Source organism: Pelodiscus sinensis, chromosome 5 (genome assembly GCF_052426305.1).
Source record: "Pelodiscus sinensis isolate ZL-2025 chromosome 5, ASM5242630v1, whole genome shotgun sequence".
NCBI classification, from domain to species: domain Eukaryota; kingdom Metazoa; phylum Chordata; order Testudines; family Trionychidae; genus Pelodiscus; species Pelodiscus sinensis.
Genome location: NC_143056.1, coordinates 136592234 through 136603504, shown reverse-complemented (window position 1 = coordinate 136603504; position 11271 = coordinate 136592234). Strand labels below are relative to the sequence as shown.

Sequence of the window (11271 nt, the reverse complement as noted above, 5' to 3'; positions counted from 1 at the left end):
CTGACAAACGGGAGCCCTGTTTCTCCCACTACCAAGGAAGCTCCTCGGGAACCTCCGCTCGGACTCGCTGTCTAAGCAAACGTGACTTCCCTTCCTAGACCCGAGTGGGCCGTAAGCCGAGAGATTTCCAGACCCGATACTTATCTCCGTGTCAGCGATGGCAGCTCCGCTCCCAGCCGGACGGTTCTCGCCTCGCTTCGAACAAGCTCCCGAGCTCGCTGTTCTCGTTTCCGTTCCATCCCCAGATGGGAGGACATCGGGATGGTTGACTTCTTATCGCTCGCTACCGAACACAGCAGAGGGGGAAAACCAACCAAACAACTTAGCGTTTCAGTCCACAAGGACGCGGCAGTGCTTCTCCTCCCACCATCGCACCGCAGCCTCCCGCCATCGGCCATCCCCTGCCGTTGCCACTACAGGAACGCGGAGAGAAAGGAGGCCTTGAATCTCTATCCAAGCTCTGTTGAACCGCCTGCTGCCCTTTCACCAGTCCCCAAGCCACCAGGCTCCGTGCACCAGCAGGAAGCTCGCTGCCTCAGAAGAAACCTACTGCCAGGACGCTTGAAGATTTCAAAGCACGCATCTCTTACTCACACAGTGCCATGGGAAGGCCGAACGCTGAGGACCCTTCACGTGTTCCGAGAATCACGTCCAGGCAGTTCAAGTCCATCTCGGACGGTTTCTTCTCCGCCCATGGCCCCGCACTGATTCCTCTGCAAGGGCGGCAGAAAAAGCCCAGCGTGAGCTCTCACTCACTAAGGACTGTGGCTGTGGGAATTCTATCCTTTAGCCCTTTCCCTCCTCTCGCCTATGTATCGGGCCCTCTACAAGAACACTGAGTCAGTCAGCCATGACGCACCACCGCTCTCCCTTGCACGACTGGCATACCTGCAGAATTCCCGTAGGCTCCTAAGCCCTTAACCCTTGGCGATGCTCACCTGGAATGCCTGCAAGTGTGCTGTACAAGGACACGGCAAAACCAGAGCAAGGACAAAAACACAGACACAAACAGACAGACAGAACGTATTGGCCAATACGAGAGAGCAACAAGAGAGAAACACATGAGAGGCAGCCAGAAACCTTACCACCTTGCGTCTTCCTCCTCGAGCCAAGCGTCTGCTGAGAAGGACACCGTGTTCCAGAGAAACCAGCACCCCTGACAAACGGGAGCCCTGTTTCTCCCACTACCAAGGAAGCACCTCGGGAACCTCCGCTCGGACTCGCTGTCTAAGCAAACGTGACTTCCCTTCCTAGACCCGAGTGGGCCGTAAGCCGAGAGATTTCCAGACCCGACACTTATCTCCGTGTCAGCGATGGCAGCTCCGCTCCCAGCCGGACGGTTCTCGCCTCGCTTCGAACAAGCTGCCGAGCTCGCTGTTCTCGTTTCCGTTCCATCCCCAGACGGGAGGACACCGGGACGGTTGACTTCTTATCGCTCGCTACCGAACACAGCAGAGGGGGAAAAACAAAAAAACAACTTAGCGTTTCAGTCCACAAGGACGTGGCATCGCTTCCTCTCCCACCATCGCACCGCAGCCTCCCGCCATCGGCCACCTCCTCCCGTTGCCACTACAGGAACGCGGAGAAAAAGGAGGCCTTGAATCTCTATCCACGCTCTATTGAATCGCCTACTGCCCCTTCACCAGTCCCCAAGCCACCAGGCTCCGTGCACCAGCAGGAAGCTCTCTGCCTCAGAAGAAACCTACTGCCAGGACGCTTGAAGATTTCAAAGCACGCATCTCTTACTCACACAGAGCCATGGGAAGGCCGAACGCTGAGGACCCTTCACTGGTTCCGAGAATAACGTCCAGGCAGCTCAAGTCCATCTCGGACGGTTTCTTCTCCGCCCACGGCCCCGCACTGATTCCTCTGCAAGGGCGGCAGAAAAAGCCCAGCGTGAGCTCTCACTCACTAAGGACTGTGGCTGTGGGAATTCTATCCTTTAGCCCTTTCCCTCCTCTCGCCTATGTATCGGGCCCTCTACAAGAACACTGAGTCAGTCAGCCATGACGCACCACCGCTCTCCCTTGCGCGACTGGCATACCTGCAGAATTCCCGTAGGCTCCTGAGCCCTTAGCCCTTGGCGATGCTCACCTGGAATGCCTGCAAGTGTGCTGTACAAGGACACGGCAAAACCAGAGCAAGGACAAAAGACACAGACACAAACAGAGAGACAGAACGTATTGGCCAATACGAGAGAGCAACAAGAGAGAAACACATGAGAGGCAGCCAGAAACCTTACCACCTTGCGTCTTCCTCCTCGAGTCAAGCGTCTGCTGAGAAGGACACCGTATTCCAGAGAAACCAGCACCCCTGACAAACGGGAGCCCTGTTTCTCCCACTACCAAGGAAGCTCCTCGGGAACCTCCGCTCGGACTCGCTGTCTAAGCAAACGTGACTTCCCTTCCTAGACCCGAGTGGGCCGTAAGCCGAGAGATTTCCAGACCCGATACTTATCTCCGTGTCAGCGATGGCAGCTCCGCTCCCAGCCGGACGGTTCTCGCCTCGCTTCGAACAAGCTCCCGAGCTCGCTGTTCTCGTTTCCGTTCCATCCCCAGATGGGAGGACATCGGGATGGTTGACTTCTTATCGCTCGCTACCGAACACAGCAGAGGGGGAAAACCAACCAAACAACTTAGCGTTTCAGTCCACAAGGACGCGGCAGTGCTTCTCCTCCCACCATCGCACCGCAGCCTCCCGCCATCGGCCATCCCCTGCCGTTGCCACTACAGGAACGCGGAGAGAAAGGAGGCCTTGAATCTCTATCCAAGCTCTGTTGAACCGCCTGCTGCCCTTTCACCAGTCCCCAAGCCACCAGGCTCCGTGCACCAGCAGGAAGCTCGCTGCCTCAGAAGAAACCTACTGCCAGGACGCTTGAAGATTTCAAAGCACGCATCTCTTACTCACACAGTGCCATGGGAAGGCCGAACGCTGAGGACCCTTCACGTGTTCCGAGAATCACGTCCAGGCAGTTCAAGTCCATCTCGGACGGTTTCTTCTCCGCCCACGGCCCCGCACTGATTCCTCTGCAAGGGCGGCAGAAAAAGCCCAGCGTGAGCTCTCACTCACTAAGGACTGTGGCTGTGGGAATTCTATCCTTTAGCCCTTTCCCTCCTCTCGCCTATGTATCGGGCCCTCTACAAGAACACTGAGTCAGTCAGCCATGACGCACCACCGCTCTCCCTTGCGCGACTGGCATACCTGCAGAATTCCCGTAGGCTCCTAAGCCCTTAACCCTTGGCGATGCTCACCTGGAATGCCTGCAAGTGTGCTGTACAAGGACACGGCAAAACCAGAGCAAGGACAAAAGACACAGACAGAACGTATTGGCCAATACGAGAGAGCAACAAGAGAGAAACACATGAGAGGCAGCCAGAAACCTTACCACCTTGCGTCTTCCTCCTCGAGCCAAGCGTCTGCTGAGAAGGACACCGTGTTCCAGAGAAACCAGCACCCCTGACAAACGGGAGCCCTGTTTCTCCCACTACCAAGGAAGCACCTCGGGAACCTCCGCTCGGACTCGCTGTCTAAGCAAACGTGACTTCCCTTCCTAAACCCGAGTGGGCCGTAAGCCGAGAGATTTCCAGACCCGACACTTATCTCCGTGTCAGCGATGGCAGCTCCGCTCCCAGCCGGACGGTTCTCGCCTCGCTTCGAACAAGCTCCCGAGCTCGCTGTTCTCGTTTCCGTTCCATCCCCAGATGGGAGGACACCGGGACGGTTGACTTCTTATCGCTCGCTACCGAACACAGCAGAGGGGGAAAAACAAAAAAACAACTTAGCGTTTCAGTCCGGAAGGACGTGGCATCGCTTCCTCTCCCACCATCGCACCGCAGCCTCCCGCCATCGGCCACCTCCTCCCGTTGCCACTACAGGAACGCGGAGAAAAAGGAGGCCTTGAATCTCTATCCACGCTCTATTGAATCGCCTACCGCCCCTTCACCAGTCCCCAAGCCACCAGGCTCCGTGCACCAGCAGGAAGCTCTCTGCCTCAGAAGAAACCTACTGCCAGGACGCTTGAAGATTTCAAAGCACGCATCTCTTACCCACACAGAGCCATGGGAAGGCCGAACGCTGAGGACCCTTCACTGGTTCCGAGAATAACGTCCAGGCAGCTCAAGTCCATCTCGGACGGTTTCTTCTCCGCCCACGGCCCCGCACTGATTCCTCTGCAAGGGCGGCAGAAAAAGCCCAGCGTGAGCTCTCACTCACTAAGGACTGTGGCTGTGGGAATTCTATCCTTTAGCCCTTTCCCTCCTCTCGCCTATGTATCGGGCCCTCTACAAGAACACTGAGTCAGTCAGCCATGACGCACCACCGCTCTCCCTTGCGCGACTGGCATACCTGCAGAATTCCCGTAGGCTCCTAAGCCCTTAACCCTTGGCGATGCTCACCTGGAATGCCTGCAAGTGTGCTGTACAAGGACACGGCAAAACCAGAGCAAGGACAAAAGACACAGACAGAACGTATTGGCCAATACGAGAGAGCAACAAGAGAGAAACACATGAGAGGCAGCCAGAAACCTTACCACCTTGCGTCTTCCTCCTCGAGCCAAGCGTCTGCTGAGAAGGACACCGTGTTCCAGAGAAACCAGCACCCCTGACAAACGGGAGCCCTGTTTCTCCCACTACCAAGGAAGCACCTCGGGAACCTCCGCTCGGACTCGCTGTCTAAGCAAACGTGACTTCCCTTCCTAGACCCGAGTGGGCCGTAAGCCGAGAGATTTCCAGACCCGACACTTATCTCCGTGTCAGCGATGGCAGCTCCGCTCCCAGCCCGACGGTTCTCGCCTCGCTTCGAACAAGCTCCCGAGCTCGCTGTTCTCGTTTCCGTTCCATCCCCAGACGGGAGGACACCGGGACGGTTGACTTCTTATCGCTCGCTACCGAACACAGCAGAGGGGGAAAAACAAAAAAACAACTTAGCGTTTCAGTCCGGAAGGACGAGGCATCGCTTCCTCTCCCACCATCGCACCGCAGCCTCCCGCCATCGGCCACCTCCTCCCGTTGCCACTACAGGAACGCAGAGAAAAAGGAGACCTTGAATCTCTATGCACGCTCTGTTGAACCGCCTACTGCCCCTTCACCAGTCCCAAAGCCACCAGGTTCCGTTCAACAGCAGGAAGCTCGCTGCCTCAGAAGAAACCTACTGCCAGGACGCTTGAAGATTTCAAAGCACGCATCTCTTACTCACACAGAGCCATGGGAAGGCCGAACGCTGAGGACCCTTCACGTGTTCCGAGAATAACGTCCAGGCAGCTCAAGTCCATCTCGGACGGTTTCTTCTCCGCCCACGGCCCCGCACTGATTCCTCTGCAAGGGCGGCAGAAAAAGCCCAGCGTGAGCTCTCACTCACTAAGGACTGTGGCTGTGGGAATTCTATCCTTTAGCCCTTTCCCTCCTCTCGCCTATGTATCAGTCCCTCTACAAGAACACTGAGTCAGTCAGCCATGACGCACCACCGCTCTCCCTTGGGCGACTGGCATACCTGCAGAATTCCCGTTGGCTCCTGAGCCCTTAGCCCTTGGCGATGCTCAGCTGGAATGCCTGCAAGTGTGCTGTACAAGGACACGGCAAAACCAGAGCAAGGACAAAAGACACAGACACAAACAGACAGACAGAACGTATTGGCCAATACGAGAGAGCAAGAAGAGAGAAACACATGAGAGGCAGCCAGAAACCTTACCACCTTGCGTCTTCCTCCTCGAGTCAAGCGTCTGCTGAGAAGGACACCGTGTTCCAGAGAAACCAGCACCCCTGACAAACGGGAGCCCTGACAAACGGGAGCCCTGTTTCTCCCACTACCAAGGAAGCACCTCGGGAATCTCCACTCGGACTCGCTGTCGAAGCAAACGTGACTTCCCTTCCTAGACCCGAGTGTGCCGTATGCCGAGAGATTTCCAGACCCGATACTTATCTCCGTGTTAGCGATGGCTGCTCCGCTCCCAGCCGGACGGTTCTTGCCCGCTTTGACCAAGCTCCCGAGCTCGCTGTTCTCGTTTCCGTTCCATCCCCAGACGGGAGGACACCGGGAGGGTTGACTTCTTATCGCTCGCTACCGAACACAGCAGAGGGGGAAAACCAACCAAAGAACTTAGCGTTTCAGTCCACAAGGACGCGGCATCGCTTCTCCTCCCACCATCGCACCGCAGCCTCCCGCCATCGGCCATCCCCTGCCGTTGCCACTACCCGAACGCGGAGAGAAAGGAGGCCTTGAATCTCTATCCACGCTCTGTTGAACCGCTTACTGCCCCTTCACCAGTCCCCAAGCCACCAGGCTCCGTGCACCAGCAGGAAGCTCTCTGCCTCAGAAGTAACCTACTGCCAGGACGCTTGAAGATTTCAAAGCACGCATCTCTTACTCACACAGAGCCATGGGAAGGCCGAACGCTGAGGACCCTTCACGTGTTCCGAGAATCACGTCCAGGCAGCTCAAGTCCATCTCGGACTCTTTCTTCTTCGCCCACAGCCCCACACTGATTTCCCTGAAAGGGCGGCAGAAAAAGCCCAGCGTGAGCTCTCACTCACCAACGACTGTGGCTGTGGGAATTCTTGCCTTTAGCCCCATGGTCACCAACCAATAGATCACGATCTACCGGTAGATGTTGAGGCTCTAAGAGTAGCTCTTGAGCCCTTTCTGAACTGCGTGCGTGAGCAGTACATTTACATTAGATTTCCTCATTTGAGAGCAGCTACTCACCGAGCAACAACACAGGTGAGTAGCTGCAAGGAATGGTGGGAGCTGGGAGGTCTGGAGGCCTGAAACACCCCAGCCAGCTGACTGTGGCTTTCAGCAGAAAGACGCTGCCCCGCGCTCCAGCTGATCGGCGGCTTCTCCTCTGCGCCTGCCCACGTGGAGCTTGGTGCACCCTGGCTGAGCGCCATGACCAGCTCTCCAGGCAGCCACTTCTCTTCACTCCAGCCCAGCTGCCCTGCCGTCAGTCCGGAGGGAGCGCAGGTCGGAGGCTTCCCTCCGTGGCTGGTGTAGGGAACTCCCTGTCCCCAACCTTGTTCCCTCTCCTCTGCCCCAAACCTGTCCCCTGCCCCCTGTTCCCTCTCCCTTGCCCCCCCACTCCACTGTATAACCCTTCCCCCCTCTGCAGAAACTTGTCCCCCTGCACCCTGCCTCCCCCTGCAGAAACCAGTTCCCTCTGGCGCCGTCTCCTACTGCAGAAACCTGTCCCCCCGCCTTCCCCACTACAGAAACCTGCCCCCCCCCAGCACCCAGTCCCCTGCTGCAGAAACCTGTCCTGGCACTCTGCCCCCTCTTCCCTGCCCCCACTGGCACCCTGTTCCCTGTCCCAGAACCCACTAGCACCCCTCCCCAGTATTGTGTCCCCTGCTCCCAAAGGAGTTTTCTATGGGTCAGTGACCCCTGACTCAAGGCAGGTTCCCTGCCATTCTCATAAATAAAGACAATGCAGAAACTTTTTGTGTTTAACATAGTATTTTATTTAAAAATGAAGTTTGGCCAACAAACCCCCAATTGGGGCCAAGCCCCCATCTGGCCACAACCACTCCTGCACTCCCCCTTCCCCAGACCCTAGATCTGAGCCTATCAAACACTGGAACCCCCTGCCCTGAGCCCTTCACATACCCCAACCCAAATTCCTGCATTTGCACATCCACAAGCCTGTGACTTGCTTAGTATCCCGACACTGCCAAGCCTGGAGCTCCCCCCACCACCAAACTCCTCCCCGCCCCGTGCAGTCTGCTCCCCTCCCACCAAACTCCTCCCCGCCCCATGCAGTCTGCTCCCCCCCACCAAACTCCTCTCCGCCCCATGCAGTCTGCTCCCCCCCCAAACTCCTCTCCGCCCCATGCAGTCTGCTCCCCTCCCACCAAACTCCTCCCCGCCCCATGCAGTCTGCTCCCCCCCACCAAACTCCTCTCCGCCCCATGCAGTCTGCTCCCCCCCCAAACTCCTCTCCGCCCCATGCAGTCTGCTCCCGCCAAACTCCTCCCCGCCCCGTGCAGTCTGCTCCCCCTGCACCAAACTCCTCCCCGCCCCGTGCAGTCTGATCCCCCCCACACTCCTCCACGCCCCGTGCAGTCTGCTCCCCCCACCACCAAACTCCTCCCTGCCCCGTGCAGTCTGCTCCCCCCACCACCAAACTCCTCCCCGCCCCATGCAGTCTGCTCCCCTCCCACCAAACTCCTCCCCGCCCCATGCAGTCTGCTCCCCTCCCACCAAACTCCTCCCCGCCCCGTGCAGTCTGCTCCTCCCCCCACCAAACTCCTCCCCGCCCCGTGCAGTCTGCTCCCCCCCCACCAAACTCCTCCCTGCCCCGTGCAGTCTGCTCCCCCCACCACCAAACTCCTCCCTGCCCCATGCAGTCTGCTCCCCCCACCACCAAACTCCTCCCCGCCTCATGCAGTCTGCTCCCCCCACCAAACTCCTCCCCGCCCCATGCAGTCTGCTCCCCCCACCACCAAACTCCTCCCCGCCCCCTGCAGTCTGCTCCCTCCACCACCAAACTCCTCCCCGCCCCGTGCAGTCTGCTCCCCTCCCACCAAACTCCTCCCCGCCCCATGCAGTCTGCTCCCCCCCCACCAAACTCCTACCCGCCCCATGCAGTCTGCTCCCCCCACCACCAAACTCCTCCCCGCCCCATGCAGTCTGCTCCCCCCACCACCAAACTCCTCCCCGCCCCCTGCAGTCTGCTCCCCCCACCACCAAACTCCTCCCCGCCCCGTGCAGTCTGCTCCCCTCCCACCAAACTCCTCCCCGCCCCGTGCAGTCTGCTCCCCCCCACCAAACTCCTCCCCGCCCCGTGCAGTCTGCTCCTCCCCCCACCAAACTCCTCCCTGCCCCGTGCAGTCTGCTCCCCCCACCACCAAACTCCTCCCTGCCCCGTGCAGTCTGCTCCCCCCACCACCAAACTCCTCCCCGCCCCGTGCAGTCTGCTCCCCCCACCACCAAACTCCTCCCCGCCCCATGCAGTCTGCTCCCCCCACCACCAAACTCCTCCCCGCCCCATGCAGTCTGCTCCCCCCACCACCAAACTCCTCCCCGCCTCATGCAGTCTACTCCCCCCCCACCAAACTCCTCCCCGCCTCATGCAGTCTGTTCCCCCCCACCAAACTCCTCCCCGCCCCATGCAGTCTGCTCCCCCCACCACCAAACTCCTCCCCGCTCCCTGCAGTCTGCTCCCTCCACCACCAAACTCCTCCCCGCCCCGTGCAGTCTGCTCCCCTCCCACCAAACTCCTCCCCGCCCCATGCAGTCTGCTCCCCTCCCACCAAACTCCTCCCCGCCCCATGCAGTCTGCTCCCCCCACCACCAAACTCCTCCCCGCCCCCTGCAGTCTGCTCCCCCCACCACCAAACTCCTCCCCGCTCCCTGCAGTCTGCTCCCTCCACCACCAAACTCCTCCCCGCCCCGTGCAGTCTGCTCCCCTCCCACCAAACTCCTCCCCGCCCCATGCAGTCTGCTCCCCTCCCACCAAACTCCTCCCCGCCCCATGCAGTCTGCTCCCCCCCACCAAACTCCTCCCCGCCCCATGCAGTCTGCTCCCCCCACCACCAAACTCCTCCCCGCCCCGTGCAGTCTGCTCCCCCCCACCAAACTCCTCCCCGCCCCCTGCAGTCTGCTCCCCCCACCCCCAAACTCCTCCCCACCCCGTGCAGTCTGCTCTCCTCCCACCAAACTCCTCCCCGCCCCATGCAGTCTGCTCCCCCCAACACCAAATTTCCCAGCCGGCTTGTATGGGGACAGGCTGATGCTGCTGTTGCCTTATAAAGTGCAGAGGAGCAGCGTGAGGCGGGTTGGGGGGGGGGGTGGCTTCCTCTGCTGTGTCCCGTTCACAAGCCGAGAGGGGCCACACGAGGGTTTTCCGGAGACCCTGAGGAGTTTCCTGCTGCTCACTTCTGTGTCCCAGCTGAGTTCCTGCCAGTCAGTGGCCCCGCCCCCAGACCAGGCCCCGCCCCTGCCATTAATGACGGAGCCTGGGACCCGTTTGTGTGCACGACAAACCCTGGAACCCACGTGTCACTCGCTGGACCACTCAGTGTTCCAGCCTGATGGGAGCCGATAGAATGTGCCCCCCCCCCCGTTCCATCATTTGCATGCACCGCGCCAGGGCAATGACGTCACTAGCAGCGCGCTGCTGTTCGTAGCGGGCAGCGGCAGCTTCACACCCAGCCCGGCCACGAGGCAGCGGGCTCAGCGCTGGGGGCGGAGCTACAGGGGAGCGGCCCGGCCGGGCGGGGCTCAGCGCTGGGGGCGGAGCTACAGGGGAGCGGCCCGGCCGGGCGGGGCTCAGCGCTGGGGGCGGAGCTACAGGGGAGCGGCCCGGCCGGGCCGGGCTCAGCGCTGGGGGCGGAGCTACAGGGGAGCGGCCCGGCCGGGCGGGGCTCAGCGCTGGGGGCGGAGCTACAGGGGAGCGGCCCGGCCGGGCGGGGCTCAGCGCTGGGGGCGGAGCTACAGGGGAGCGGCCCGGCCGGGCGGGGCTCAGCGCTGGGGGCGGAGCTACAGGGGAGCGGACCGGCCGGGCGGGGCTCAGCGCTGGGGGCGGAGCTACAGGGGAGCGGACCGGCCGGGCGGGGTGCACACTGGGGCGCCCAAGGGCTGAGATCCGGGCGGGGCAGCGTCACGCTCTGACCTCCCTGCTGCCTCCCGCCGCCGCTCCCTTGGGGCCGGGTGGCGCGGACCGGAAGCCGCTGCACTGCCCGGATTTCCTGGGGAACACGCTCCCTGTGACGTCAGGACAACCCCGGCCAAGCAAGGAGCAGAGCTAGGGTTGCCAGATGGTTTCACCAAAAATACCAGGCACGCCTGACATGACATCACAATCTGCATTCCATCTGATTTAGAAAATACCAGACACGCCTGACATGACATCACAATCTGCATTCCATCTGATTTAGAAAATACCAGACACGCCTGACATGACATCACAATCTGCATTCCATCTGATTTAGAAAATACCAGACATTTATCAGAGGAGTAGCCGCGTTAGTCTGAATCTGCAAAAGCAGCGAGGAGCCCTGTGGCACAGAAGTCCTTGCCGCTTTCGCGGACATTTATATTTTCTCAATTTGTTTCCCGAAGAAAAAGCTGAAACCCTGGACCGTCCAGTTCAAAACCGGACACCTGGCAACCATAAGCAGAATGGTGCCTTGTTGGAGCGGTTCCAGCCTCACTCTGCTGTCCTTCCTCTGCCCCACGTACCACGGGAGCTGGTGGGCTACGCTGGCTGCACCGCCGCAGGAAACCTCCAACCCCAGTCGCTGTCCCAGCCAGGCACCCCGTGTCTGAACCCGTCCCGCC

At 60.1% G+C, this 11271-nt stretch overlaps 1 long non-coding RNA gene across 2 annotated transcripts; it reads right to left on the bottom strand.

Moving 5' to 3' along the window:
• Positions 1-2: 2 nt before the first annotated feature.
• LOC142823497 (uncharacterized) lies at positions 3-7205 on the bottom strand. Of its 2 annotated transcripts, XR_016349728.1 has the most exons (6): positions 6366-7205; positions 5194-6054; positions 4047-4882; positions 2908-3739; positions 595-1439; positions 3-283 (listed from the first exon to the last, which is right to left on the bottom strand). It is a non-coding gene; the product is annotated as an uncharacterized LOC142823497 (long non-coding RNA). The 2 variants fall into 2 exon arrangements; XR_016349727.1 differs by lacking the exons at positions 3-283; positions 595-1439 and adding an exon at positions 1754-2596 and having other exon boundaries at positions 6366-6506.
• Between the last annotated feature and the right edge of the window lie 4066 nt (positions 7206-11271).